Source organism: Hippoglossus hippoglossus, chromosome 14, assembly GCF_009819705.1.
Source record: "Hippoglossus hippoglossus isolate fHipHip1 chromosome 14, fHipHip1.pri, whole genome shotgun sequence".
Taxonomy (NCBI): Eukaryota; Metazoa; Chordata; class Actinopteri; order Pleuronectiformes; family Pleuronectidae; genus Hippoglossus; species Hippoglossus hippoglossus.
Window position 1 is genome coordinate 974,443 of NC_047164.1, and position 9,291 is coordinate 983,733.

Here is a 9,291-nt window from a genome sequence, read left to right on the forward strand (position 1 = left end):
ATTCTCTCCACCAGTGAATTTAACCAGTTCACATTCAAAATGAACTTTATTTAAATGACTAATGAGACAAAGTCGCTCTCACACCTCGAGGCCGAGCAGATGAACTCCAGCTGAGCCCAGTAATTGGAGAGAGGGTGAAGCAGGTGGTGCTGTCCATCTTAGAGAGAGAGTGTGTGTGTGTGTGTCTGTGTGTGTCTGTGTGTGTGTGTGTGTGTGTGTGTGTGTGTGTGTCTGTGTGTGTGTGTGTGTGTGTGTGTGTGTGCGTGTGTGTGTGGCAGGATGTCACAGTTCCTCAGTTTAATTACAGCTCTTCACCGTCTGCATCTCTTCAGGACGACGTGATGACGAGCGACCACATCTCGCTCAGATTTCTGTGGTTTAGTTTTTTTCTTATTAAAATCATAGTTACATGTTGAATCTGTGAGAAATACATGAAAAGAGAAACATGTTTTTGGCTCATTTGCTGCCATCTTGTCAGCTAGTGGACAAAAATAGTTTACACCCACCTGACGTCGTCTCTGCCAGTCGACACACACACACACACACACACACACACACACACACACACACACACACACACACACACACACACACACTTACATTGAGGTAACTTCATTGCTTCTTGTAATTTTCCTTTCACGTCACAGTTAACAGAAGAAAAACACATTCAAATACATCTAGTGGCTGTTAGAGGAACTGCATCTCACGACACCAAGTTTGTATTAATCCACCAGTTGAAATAGTCCCACTGCAAAAAGTACTGAGTAAAAACATAAGAAACAACCGACCTAATAAAGAGTGAATCTGTACGTTCATGATTTAAAGATGAATGTGTTGTTTCACCGACAGGACGATGAGGTCAGAGAGTTTTAAAAGACAAACCAACACTTTGTGACTTTTCATGGGATTTATTGACATTTCTGAAAAAGTCAGAATAAGGTCAGACGTTAAAAAACACTTCCGTTTGAGTCGAGACCTAAATCCTGAAATTTCCTCTGAGATCCCCGTTGATGTTTTTAATCTGAACTGGGAACAGTTTCAAGTTTGAAAACCCTGAGCTCCGAGGAAAGATCAGCTCCTGTTTTAGTCTCTGAAATCCAACCAGAGATCGTGTCCTCGTGTCTGAGGAGTGGAGATGGAATGAGGACAGATGCATGAAGATGAAACATGATTCTCAAACACATTTAATAATGATCGTGATTCTCAAACAGCTCAGGTGCGTCTGTCCTCAGTGAGACAACGAGAGCATGAAGAGGGGAAGAAAAATCCTGTTAGAACAGAAGAAACATTCCACCTCTTCTGTTTCCATATGTAGCTGCCTCCCACACACACTCACACACACACACACACACACACACACACACACACACACACACACACACACACACACACACACACACACACTGTGTCAGATACAGTGAGAGCAGGTTTCCATCGTTTTCTATCATAAAACCGTCCAGATGCTTTTATTTAAAACGCAGGTTTTATCTGCACATTGTTACATCACTATCATGTATAATAATAATGATGATAATCTGATTGTTTTCTCACAGTTCTACCACTTTATTCTGGTAAATTTACAACTTTATTCTGTAATATTACAACTATTCTTGTAAATGTCAGACTTTTTCTCGTAATATTAAGAGTTTTACTTGTACTAGTACGACTCTATTGTTGTGAATTTACCACTTTGTTTTTATTCACAACTTTTTCTCACGTTAGAACTTTATTCTCATAATCTCAGATGTTGAAAAAAATTGAATAATACTATAATAATACAGTGGCCCTTATACTGGTCGTATTCACGTGTTTATTTGTATGTAATTTGTTAAAGATTTTGAGAGATAAGATTTGAGCTTTGTGAAAATTCTCCCCAAAGTCCCTTTGTCCGACACTCTCTCACTCTCTCACTCTCTCACTCTCTTTAACTCTCTCACTCTCTCTCTCTCTCTTTAACTCTCTCACACTCTCTCACTCTCTTTAACTCTCTCACACTCTCTCACTCTCTCACTCTCTCACACTCTCTTTAACTCTCTCACACTCTCACTCTCTCACTCTCTTTAACTCTCTCACACTCTCTCACTCTCTCACTCTCTTTAACTCTCTCACACTTTTTCACTCTCTCACTCTCTCTCTCTCACTCTCTCTCTCTCTCTTTAACTCTCTCACACTCTCTCTCTCTTTAACTCTCTCACTCTCTTTAACTCTCTCACACTCTCACTCTCTCACTCTCTTTAACTCTCTCACACTCTCTCACTCTCTCACTCTCTTTAACTCTCTCACACTTTTTCACTCTCTCACTCTCTTTAACTCTCTCACTCTCTCTCTCTCTCTCACTCTCTCTCACTCTCTCACTCTCTTTAACTCTCTCACACTTTTTCACTCTCTCACTCTCTTTAACTCTCTCACTCTCTCACACTCTCTCTCTCTTGCACTCTTGTCGTCAACAGAATGTTTAGTTTGCTCTTAAATTTCCACTCGTCACTCTGTGTTCATGCAGCGAGAAGATTTCCCACAGGATACCAGACATTTCATTCTGGCAAATAGGACAAATCTCACAAATCAAACAGTCCAGCAGGAATGTACACACACACACACACACACAGACACACACAGACACACCCACACACACACACACACACAGACACACACACACACACACACACACACACACACACACACACACACACACACACACACACACACACACACACACACACACACAGTTTATTGTTCAGCTGATCTCATCTCTGTCTGAAAACTTTCTGGCATCTCGTTCACTGTGTCACAGAGAACAGACTTTATTTTCCTCCTGGCAAATTCGGGGGTTATAAGCTGTGTGTGTGTCTGTGTGTGTGTCTGTGTGTGTGTCTGTGTGTGTGTCTGTGTGTGTGCTCTTGTACATCTCACTATCTTTGTGAGGACCAGTTTGAGTCTATGACCTACGAAGTGAGGACATTTTGGCCGGTCCTCACTTTGTGACCCCCCCCCCCCTTTAATGGACTGTTTGAGGGTTAAGACCTGGTTTTAGGTTTAGGTTAGATTAAGGGTTAGGCCTTTAGTTTGGATGGTTAGGGTAATGGAATGTCCTCACTAAGATAGAAGTACAAGTGTGTGTGTGTGTGTGTGTGCGTGTGCGTGTGTGTGGGTAGCAGTGGCTCTCTGGAGCATGACATCATTTCAGTGGGTGTTCTGACTGAGTCGACTTCTCGTTGGTGCAGCAGCAGTCACATGATGGATCCACCGTGATCGTCCAACACATGAAACACATAAGAAAACACAGCTGGGACGGACGTGTGTCCTCAGATCGATTCAGTGACGGAGGACACTGATCAGTGTCCTGATCAGTGTCCTCCATACTGATCAGCTGGGAACATGCCGCATGCACGTGTGCTGCTCGAAGCCGGAGATCATGGCTCATAGTAGTTTAGAAGTCTATAAAACTGGACAGGTATTAATTCCTGAGTGTTGAATCTTCATTGTGTGTGTGTGTGTGTGTGTGTGTGTGGGGGGGGTTCAGAGGGATCAGATGTCCGCTGTCAGCCTCTCGCTCCAGGTAAAGCTGAGAAACATGTTAATTCACATGTGTTTGAATTCGCTCTTCTCTCTGCGGCGTGGGAGCGTGTTCATCCACATGTCCTATGACCTACTTCACATTCAGGGTGTGTGTGTGTGTGTGTGTGTGTGTGTGTGCGTGTGTGTGTGTGTGTGTGTGTGTGTGTGCTTGGGTGTTTGATGTTGTGGTGTGTGGGTCACTTTGGCACGTTGCCGTCCGTCCTCACATTCACACCGGAAATTAGATGAAGAGAGAGAGAGAGGACGAGGGAGGTGGAGGCAGGAAAATGGAGTGTGTGTTTTAAATGGAGAGAGAAAGAGAGGTAGAGAGACATAGTGTGTATGAGAGAGAGGGAGAGAGAGAGAGAGAGAGAGAGAGAGAGAGAGGGAGGATGAAAGCCTTGTTGGCCGACAGCCCGAACCAACATCACAGAGGTGTGTGTGTGTGTGTGTGTGTGTGTGTGTGTGTGTGTGTGTGTGTGTGTGTGTGTGTGTGTGTGTGTGTGTGTGTGTGTGTGTGTGTGTGTGTGTGTGTGTGTGTGTGTGTGTGTGTGTGGAGCTGAAGGAACAGAGACTATCTTCTGAGTCTGAAGCTTCATGTTTGTTCCATGTTACCTTTGATCTGTTGGTTTTAGTTTCACGTTGTAATTCGGGGACTAAAGAAGTTTGTCGGACATACGTACGTCCTGTGGTCATCACCTAGCGTGGGCGGAGTCTACCTGTACTTGACTCTGATTGGTTTGTTAGTGGGGGGGGGGGGGGGGGGGGGGGGGGGGGGGGGGGGGGGGGGGGGGGGGGGGTAGTAGATATTAAGGATCAGACTAACCTGAAAAGTCTGAAACAATCGAGGTGTGAACGATGAATTTATCATTATTCAGTGTTTGTATCCAGAGTCTGTTTCATCTGAACCAGTGAGCTTCAATCTCATGTTCCTTCCAATTAACACACACACACACACACACACACACACACACACACACACACACACACACACACACACATTCATTTATTAATGTGATGTAACTGTGAGGAAAACGTGATCAGCATTAAAGACAAATGTTTTGAAATATAAGATCTGTATGTAGGAGAAACAGTTTAAGGATGTTTTTCATTAGATTGTCACAACATACAAACATAACGAACCAGAATAACCATAAATATGATGTTGCTTTCTGTTGCCGTGGCGTCGGCAGGTCCTTCCTGCCTCGACTCCTCCACACCGGGCTTTGTGCGCCGGACAGGGTAACAAAGGACTTCCTGTGGCCGTTGAGCCTCGGCCTGCTCTGCACCAATCAGGGCTGAGCGCTGACCAACACAGCGTCCAGCACAATGTTGAGCCGTTGCCATGTGAGCGGAGGACGAGTGTAAACAGGAGAGAGAACAGGGGATGTTTGGACGAGCGAGGTGTGGGGGGGCGGGGGGGGGAGGCTGAAAACAAACAGGCAAACGTACTTTTCTCTGAACAGAAAGTTTGTTCAGTCTGACCCGGTGCGAAGAGAGAGGCAGGAGAGAGGCAGGAGAGATTCAGGAGAGATTCAGCTGAAGAACACGAACGTCACTTGTTCTCTTCAGTCTGTGTCTCCTCCTGCAAACGCTTTCTCTTTAGTTTCTCTTGAGTTTGTCTTTAGTTTCTCTCCAGAATCAAACTGCTGCAGTTTCTCACTCGATCGTTTCCTGAACTCGACTGAAACTCGTCGCTGCAGCAGAATCTGAACCAGACGTCAGAGTGAACTCATCAGTGACTGGTTCTGGAATAATGAACCCTCGTCTTCACTTCTGTCCCCGAGGCTCGAGCTGGGGAGAGAAACTGTGTGTGTGTGTGTGTGTGTGTGTGTGTGTCACTGATATCTCTCTTGCTGAGTCTGTGTTTAACCAGAGTCCTCTCACACACACACACACAGACACAGACACACACACACACACCTGTATACAATACTGCACTCTGGTTCTCGTCCCTAGAAAGCTGATTAGGCCAAAGTGTGCAAGGACCAAGGAAAGGATGCGTGTGTGTGTGTGTGTGTGTGTGTGTGTGTGTGTGTGTGTGTGTGTGTGTGTGTGTGTGTGTGTGTGTGTGTGTGTGTGTGTGTGTGTGTGTGTGTCCGTCCCCTCAGGGTCCAGAGCAACTAAAACAAAACTCTGCTGACGTCCGTCTGAAACTTTTTGTCTCGCTCCACAGACGCTGCGTTCGACTTATATGAAAAACAAAACTTTTTAAAATACTGAACTGACCCTTAATAAACTGTGTGGACGTAAACAAAGTCAGAACCTTCTGGTCAGTAGAAGTTCTGGACTCTTCTGGATTATTCAGAGAAAACCTTATTCAGATGCAGGTCATGTGACGGCTGATGACCAACGACTTCCTGACAGAAGCTCCGTGTCCGATTCTTTTCTCAAAGTCAAACTGTTTTTATCTGCGCTGAAATGACCTTGTGACCTTTGTACGTGTTGTTTTTGGGGGATTGAAGGACGAGCAGCTCCCAGACACAGCAAGGATTTTATTTATCTCCTCCGCAGACACGTCGAGCGGTAAAGTCACTGAGCGTCTTCTGACTGTTATCGTGGCTAAGTTTACTCAGTGGTTTGGTTGCTTAGTAACAGCTGGTGTTTTCCATACATTGTTAGACGCAACGACTTTTGTTTTGCAAAAAAATCCCCAAATCGACGAGGACTCAAAAAGCGACAGCGTCACGGGCCTGATCCCAGCCTGTCGTCCACAGAGACGTATCAGCTCAGCTCGATCGTATCATGGCTGTTTTCAGTCTGGAGCCTGAAAGAAGAAATGAAAGTTGTTATTTAGGGACCGAAGGTAATTTCCTTTTTCTCCCAGTCTCACTTTGTTTGTGAAAGTTACAACTTCTTCTTTTTTTTTATTTCCTCTGGTTTGTGGAGGAGACGTCAACATGTTTAATTGTCGGTTTATTCGAGGGAGAAGTTTCTCCAGAACTCAGTTTGTTGCAGCTCCAGGAAACCTCTTTGTTTTATTGTTCAGCTTCTTTCTGTCTCGGGGCAGTTATGTGTTAGTAATTCAGAAATCATAATTCTTTTAACGTGAGCTGTCGCTGTGTTTGTGAAAGTTCTTCTTCTCTTCTTCTTCAGACTCTTTCAAACTGAACAGCAGCTGACTTACACACTTTTCATCTTTTTTTTTTAATCCAACTTGTTTTTCCTGGTCTCAGCTCTTCAGAGACTCACACACGAGTTTCTCACCAGATTCTTGAGCTCTGATGGAAAATGTGTCCTCGGTAATTTCACTGACTCTGCAGCATCTGGTTTGGCGAGATAACTCCGCTTCTTTCCATCTGCTGAAGCCGTTATTAGCTGCGAGCGCAGGACGGCGGCAGAGACGTGTGATTGGACGACATGTCGGGAACGTCTGGACAAAGAGTCCGACTCGTGTTTCATGTCGGTGCTGCAGCGTTTCTCTGGACGTGCGCAGCCGCAGAGTCACAGACGATTTACAGACGAGGCTCAGAACAATCGTTTCCAGGACGAGGACAAAAGCTTCTTCTGCACAAGATAGAAAAATCTCATTTAAGACGCTTTATCATCGTCTGGTCGTCGTGTGTCAGTGTGATAACGTTGATTCAGTCTGAGACGTGACCCCCGCGTAAACTCTGTGTGTGTGTCTGTCTGTGTGTGTGTCTGTGTCTGTGTGTGTGTGTGTGTGTGTCTGTCTGTGTGTGTGTGTGTGTGTGTCTGTCTGTGTGTGTGTGTGTGTGTGTGTGTCTGTCTGTGTGTGTGTCTGTCTGTGTGTGTGTCTGTGTGTGTGTCTGTCTGTGTGTGTGTCTGTCTGTGTGTGTGTGTGTGTCTGTGTGTGTGTGTGTGTCTGTCTGTCTGTGTGTCTTTGTGTGTGTGTGTGTCTGTGTGTGTCTGTGTCTGTCTGTCTGTGTCTGTGTGTCTGTCTGTCTGTGTGTCTGTCTGTGTGTGTGTCTGTGTGTGTGTGACTGTCTGTGTGTGTGTCTGTGTGTGTGTGTGTGAAAAGGAAAAGAATAGAACATTGTTTGTAATATTTATATAATCCAGCTTCAGTTCATTCAAACAGAAAACAACCTGAAACAGGAGCACGTAAACCTTCATGTTTGTTTGAACACAGACTAAATAAAGATGGACGACGTGATATCGAGGTTCTGTCAACACGCATGTTGGACCAATCGAGTGGGACGCTGTCCGTCTTTATTATCTCTGGGACGAGGCCTAAGACGCATGTTGATGTAGCGTCTAGAACGTGTGTATGTATCTGGTGTGTTGTCTTGTGTTGTTAATCTAACTGTGCGTCGGCGTCACGTCGAGGCTGCACACTCAGACTAAAGAGGATCTGCTTCCTGGTTCCGTGACGTTAAATGTTCCCGACTTTCTCTCGTCTAATTAAATCGTGAAACATTTTAAGACGAGTAAAACCTTTGGGCAAACTTCCTGTAGTAGAATAAACACAGTTTTGGCTTCTTCTTCGTGGTTTTTACTTTATACGTAATCTGGTTCTTCCACTTTGCTTTATTCCCAATATTCTCTTATTGGGAACTTAAATGTTGGATGAATCCTCTGTGCTCACGACTGACTCGACCTTCAAGTGAACTTCCAGACGTCACCTGTTGGTTTGTGAGCCGCTGATTGGCTCAGTTTGACATCGCGTCCGGCGCCATCTTGGTTTTCTGAAACCAGAAGTAACCATATGTGAGATCGGGGACACGTACCCCTGCACCCATTGGACGGTTCTAGCTGTCAATCACACCGTGGTACCCACCCCCCAACACACACGGTGCTTTATGGTCTGTTTGACTCTACATGGCTGTAACGACCCACAATCCTCTCATTGCTTTCACATGAAGTCACCATGAATGTTTCTCGCTGTGTAAATCAGCCCCGTTATCCGACCACAGGAAAAACAGTCAGAGCCAACACACTTAATCACCCCCCCGCGCCCCCGCGCCCCCCCCGGTGCTGTCGGTCCCGTCCCAGAATGCACTCTGTCTGCGTGCGTCTGTCCTCGCTGCTTTCTGTCTGTATTTACACTCGCTCGGTTCTGTCCGTCTCTCCAACCGCACATGTTTCTCTTACCCCCCCCCCCCCCCCCCCCAGCCGTGGGGGGGGGGGGGGGGGGGGGGGGGGGGGTCTGTAACTCTCAGAGCTGGAGCAGAGTCGGATTCTGGAGTCGATAACAGACGTGGTGTCTGCGTTGGATCAGACACTCCACAGTGTTTCTACACCTTTTATTAACTTTCTGCTCCTGGATCCAGATCAACATCGTCTGTTTCACATCGGACTCTTCAAGCTTCTGTCGTTTCTGTGTCAAACCTCCGATCTGCATCTGCATCAAGTTACTGACACGACAGGATTCAAGACTCAAGACTCAAGAGTCAAGACTCAAGAGTCAAGAGTCACAGGAAGTCACCAGACTGACACTTTTCATATGAAAGCATCATCGCAGAACTTTGACACTCACACACACACTCTCTCACAGACACACACACACACTCTCACACACACACACTCTCACGCACACACTCACACACACTCACACACACACACACTCTCACGCACACACTCACACACACTCACACACACACACACTCTCACACACACACACACTCTCACACACACACACTCACACACCTCCTTGTTTTTGCAGTTTGATCCTAAATCACTTTTCTAATCGTTTTACATTCTACTCTCTGTAAAGAGTCGACCTCACGGTGCGTTCAGGTTCCTCTGGTAAACTGTCACTTCAGCTCAGAGGAA